Here is a 5,941-nt window from a genome sequence, read left to right on the forward strand (position 1 = left end):
CTCTCCTATGTTTCCTAAGGTACAAGACACCCCTCAGGAAAACTAACACAAATCAGGTTACTGGATAGAGGAGACAAGCCAAGTAAAGGATCTTAAATATCAACAAATTCTGGTGTTTTTAAAAAATCACCTAATATGTTTTTGGTGGATGAGAATTTGTTAATTTTCCTGAGTAACAAAACTTTGAGTCAGCTGCACTTTACTATACAGATCTTTCTTTCTTTCTTTCTTTCTTTCTTTCTTTTTCAGACATTACAATTTTATTTGAGTGTATACAGTTATTTAACAATCACTGAATTTCTAGGCCAGGTTCAGGTAACTGAAGAGCCTTTATAATTAGTTTATATTGTATAGATCCAAGGTATGATGCAAGTACAGTTTGGAGCAAAATGGGAAATAACATCTTCCTAAAGACAGGCTTCGAAATTCTAGACCAGTAGATTAAGATGTTTCCTTTCTCTGGTAGCAGGGCTGACTCCTACCTGGCTGCTAGGCCACCATTCACAGGTATAGCCAAGAAAACAGGGTACAGACCACCAAAACAAGACCAATCAATCCATCCCATGTTATTGTACAGGTTTCACAATTCAAATCACCTGTATTCAAAGGTAAACTTACAAAACCTTTGGAAGATGCATGTGCAGTCAAAAATGGGATTGCTGCCATTGGTAAGCCAGCAGCTATAGGGACTCTGTCACATTTAAGAAGCGTCAAAAACCACTATTTTCTATTTGACTACGGAGAGCAGCATTAAACGCTATATATGTTGATCCATGTTCAAATAGATTCCTTTCTGCTTCTGGGAGTTGGTAACTTTTTCTGGTTATGATATTGAAAATTAAGTTTCCTTTCCAGTATCATCTGCTTCATGATTTTCCATCTTGAGCCTTATACTTTCCTCAGAACAGTTGGAGCCTCCACTAATTCTCCTTTGCCACAATGGGGCTCATTCCAACCTATGCTCAACTAGCCTGAGCACAGCCATCTTTGGCTGACATGTGACTTGGGTCTCAAACACCTTCCTTTTACTAAAAAAGATGATACTGTCAAGACAATCCAAAGATTTAAGCGTTTTAATATCAAATAAATGTTTCTGCATCAAATAAAAAAACTATATACTCCATTTTCACATATAAATATGGTAATTGAGATATGCCAATACTATTTGTGATCTTTTGTTTCCTCACGAAATTATCTTGAAGTAAAAATCAAACTGAAGGGTTGATATACTTTAATATATGGCATTTTTTTCTTACCTTGTAAAATTATTTTTATCATAATCTTCATACTTGTGGGGAATTATATTTTTGGGAATATTTAATATCACAAGCTAAACAAACCTAAAAACAACATTTCCCCCAGAGTTTTATTGAGAAGTAATTGACACAATTCACTGTATAAGTTTAAGGTGTACAGTATGATTGTTTGATTTACATATATTGTGAAATGTTTGCCAGAATAGGTTCAGCTAAAATCCATCTTCTCATAGAGATACAATAAAAAGAAAGGAAAGAAAAAAAGAGAAAAGAAAAAATTTTCTCTTTGTAGTGACAACTCAAAATTGTCATAATGTATAATAATTGAGTACTTACTTCTCTAATAACTGGAAGTTTGTACCTTTCTGGCCTCTGACGAATTTCCTTATGCTCTTGCTAGCTCAGCCATGAGGTTTTAAAAAATATTTTACTTTATTCAGTATTTTAATGTATTTTTGTATTGTGAGACATTTCTAGTTCATTTAGTCTGCCAATGCTAGGAACAGAAAGCCACTATAGGGTTTTTAAAGTTGACATAGCCTTTAAGGTTAATCTAATCTAATAGTTTATTTTACAGATTAGCAAATCAAGATCTTGTAATTTTATCTGAATTCATTTGATTTGTCTGATGTCACATGTTGCACAAGTGACAACAGCAGTCCTCTAAACCAGGGCGTCTCATCCCATGTCCAGTGTTCTTTTTTCTACATTAAAGGCCAACAGACTACAGCAAGAGGCCAATTTGGTTTGCCACTTGTCTTTACATGATCTGTGAGCTAAAAATGGCATTTACATTTTTAAATGATTTTTTAAAACTTTGAAAAGAATAACATTTCAGGTTATGCAAAAAGTATACAGAATTAAAATTTCAGCATCCATAAATAAGTTTTATTGGATCACAGCCACACTTATTCATTAATGTGTTGTCTGTGGCTGGTTTTGTGCTACAACGACAGAGTTGAGTAATTGCAACAGAGATTGTATGGCCTTCAAATCCTAAAATATTTGCTATCTGGCCATGCACAGACAAATTGTGGACTCTTCCTATACCACATATTGCCTTCACTTTCAGTGAAGCCAAAAGATCAAATTCCTTATTGGGCCTCTAGAGGGAGACATTGAGGAGGGTCTTCAGTTAGGGTTTAGTTTGTTTTGAGTCATAACAGACACTAATGATTTTATGTACAATTCACATATATTTCAAAACATCTACCCCTATATTCAAAGGTCATATTCTCAAAATAAAATATGCATGGGAAACATGTATGGAAAAGCAGCTCAAAACCCCACATCATACACTAAAAGAATGGAAATCAGGCTGCACTATTGCTCAACAGATGGAGAGGAAGAAATGAGTCTGGTTTGTCACTGAGGGATGGTTTGTAGAAAGTCATGATCAGGTTTTGGAGGTTGAGAACATAAAGGCCCATAAGAGTCCATGTCTAGAGTCAAGCTGATCTGGGTCTAATCCTGACTCTGCTAATTTAACACTTTGTGGTAATAAATACACAGTTCCTTTGAGCCTAATTTTTCACATCAATAATATTCTATATATTTAAATTTATAGGCCATCTGATTTTCTCATTTTACCAATAAAAAGATTTCTAAAAACTTGAGTATGTTTTAGGAAAGTAAATGAAATAGTCAAATGTCTACCTGTCATAGTTTATTAATTTAGTTTTTTTTCTTTTTTTTAATATTTTTATTTATTTCTAGGAGAGAGAGAGAGAGACAGCGTGAGCAGGAGAGGGTCAGAGAGAGAGGGAGTCACAGACTGAAACAGGCTCCAGGCTCTGAGCTGGCAGTCAGCACAGAGCCCGACGCGGGGCTCGAACCCATGAACCGCGAGATCATGACCTAAGCGAAAGTCGGACGCTTAACCCACTAAGCCACCCAGGCGCCCCACCACTATTAATTTAGTTTTAGACATTTTAAATCTTCTATATTAGATATATTAATTCAAAAGTAGTACTTTATTAATTCACTTTAAGAAATAATTTTATTCAAAGTTTTCATAAGTGGCTTTAATTTAATGGCATTGACATCAACTAGAGTCAGTTTTTGAGTTATCTAACACAGTTTTCAGGAGCATGTACTTTTATTTTTATTATGTTATTTGAGATACAGTACCTCTGAATCTGAGTATGAAGCTCTTCTTGAAAATTTTATCCAGGCTACAGTTTCTCATTCACATGCTAGTATGGTAGATGGTTTGCATATTCATGATTTCCACAATCTACTTGTTGGATTGTTTTCTTTTTCTTTTTCTTTTTTTAAATTTTTGTAGCTGGAGTGGAGGGCTATAAGAGCACCTGGCTCCAAGGGACCCAAACCATCTCTGAAAAAATAAAAAAGCCAAAGGGAAAGAGATGCGTCAAACCAGAGAGGAATGAATTTCTGTGAGGCCAACACCAAAAAGACAGTGGGCTGATGTCTCAAAGACTGTCTCAAAAGTGCTGAAACTACTTCTAGGTTTATATAAGAAAAATGTGGTGGCTCATATGTCTTCTCTAAGCAGTAGTTATTTATTCCAAATAAAGTTATTGAAAGAGCACCAGGTAATGTGAGGGACTTAATAAGGAGTTGAGTGAAGGCAACTTCCTTTTTTATCTGAGGGAAGCTTTGAGACAAAATATTGACTTATATGTAGGCTGATGCTGTCTTGTCTTGCATTATTACTATGATAGAACACTGCAGAGCTGATGCTTTGGGGGAAGAGAGTGTATGTCTGTTGCTGTTGTCCCTGTGTAAAAGTAAATTGCTTTTGGTCTTCCTTACTGCTATGGTTTAAAAGATTGCATTTTAGGGGCACCTGAGTGGCTCAGTTGGTTGAGCGTCTGACTTCGGCTCAGGTCATGATCTCACAGTTCGTGGGTTCGAGCCCCACGTCGGGCTCTGTGCTGACTGCCAGCTCAGAGCCTGGAGCCGGTTTCAGATTCTGTATCTCCCTCTCTCTCTGACCGTCCCCGCTCATGCTGTCTTTCTCTCTCTCTCAGAAATAAATAAAACATTAAAAAAATTAAAAAAAAATAAAAGATTGCATTTTAAATGCAATTTAAAAAAGTTACCAGAAGCTGTGTTAATCTGTTCCAGTAAAGACATCATAAGTAGCTTTAATTGAGTCTACTAATTGGTCAAATTTACAGCAGTGTGTTGTCATCTGCTTGAATCCCTCTGATTTCTATAGTGCCAGATAAGTAAATTACACAGGGATATGGCAACAACCACCTTTATGCATTCTTAATGTCTTTGGTGGCAATGCCAGTCTCTGCAATTCTTTTTGACATGAAGTTTTGCCTTTGATTTACTTTCTTGGGAGTGGGACTCTAAAAGTGAGAGCAGTTTCAAGAACTTCTACTTGGCCTTTAACAAAATGGCTCTTACTTAACAGGACAGGGAAGCAACATGAAGGTCTTGTTAGTTTTGAATATACTCATCACATTTATGCACTCAGGGGCCAATGAACTAATTATAAGTTCCCTGTGAGATGAAGCTGGGTGACAGTTCCATATATCATCTGACGTTCATAAGCTCCCACTCTGAATGGGAAGCTATAATGGTATTTTGGATACTTGGTATCCATGCTGGCTCAGATGCTGTATTTAGTAGCCCTCTAAAGATTTGGTTATTCTCCTTTCTCATCTTTTGTGCTTTAGCCTTTTGTGTAACTCTGTTACCTTGACAATGAAATCCTGGGCTTGTGGTCTGTCCTGTAGCTACAGAAGATAAGGGATTCTTTAAACACTACCAGGGCTGCTGTCTGACTTTCACAGGAAGCCTTGAGTTGATAGTAGACTAACCTGAACCTAACATTTTTTTCAAGACTTCTGAAACTGTTTATAACAGTCAGCCAACCCTCCAACCATTATGAACACCAATATCCCCATAACATTCGAAAATTCTTGTTTCTGCCCATGCCAAAGTGTCACTCTCATCTGTGTTTCCTTTCAATCCATCAAAGGTGAAACAGTTTTTGTGATGTTAGAGCATGCCAGGCATTATCCACCCCACATTTGGTATCAACTGTCAGCCTAGATTCTCTCTAGGTAGAAAGGGTAGCCTGAGACAAGGGTTTGCATGTAGGTTGTTTGTTTTAGGAAGTGATGTCAGAGAGTAGAATTGGGAGTGTTGGAGGAGGAAAGAAAGCCAATGCAAGAGTATGCTATCAGCTGTCACCTCTATTGATAACTGGGACTCAGTACTGCTGCAACCCATTGATGAACTCTACAAACATTCCTTAGAATTATCCTCCTAAGAGGCAGGGAGGGAGCACTGAAGCCTGAATCCCTGCCAGTTAAGGATTGCTCCATCAGGTCATCTCCCTGCATTTGCATGTTTACATACATGAACTATGGCTTTCCACAGATATCTCAAGCATAGCTCAGAGAGGTGAGGGCAGAAAATAAGGATATGAATTTCAGTGGAGGCAAGATACTATTGGATTAGCCATATGTGAAGGTGGCTATCACAGCAAAGACTGGGGATGAAGGTGGGTCAAGAAGATGTAAGGGAGCAAGAGGTGCCCTTTTCATCGCTTTGTCCCTTCTTGTCCTTTTTTCTCATTCTAATTTTTTGTAGGTGCAAGATAATGTTGGATATCTTGCACTGGCCTTCTCCTAACTTTCAAATGGCTGAGGTTTCTACCACTAGATTTACAATCTTTGCTTTAGTCAGCATTCAGTAGG

General features: G+C 37.3%; 1 pseudogene; it reads right to left on the reverse strand.

Moving 5' to 3' along the window:
* Positions 1 to 289: 289 nt before the first annotated feature.
* On the reverse strand, positions 290 to 880 carry LOC144239069 (transmembrane protein 126A pseudogene; annotated as a pseudogene).
* Between the last annotated feature and the right edge of the window lie 5,061 nt (positions 881 to 5,941).

This window comes from Crocuta crocuta, unplaced genomic scaffold (assembly GCF_008692635.1).
Source record: "Crocuta crocuta isolate KB4526 unplaced genomic scaffold, BGI_CrCroc_1.0 scaffold177, whole genome shotgun sequence".
In the NCBI taxonomy this organism is placed as follows: domain Eukaryota; kingdom Metazoa; phylum Chordata; class Mammalia; order Carnivora; family Hyaenidae; genus Crocuta; species Crocuta crocuta.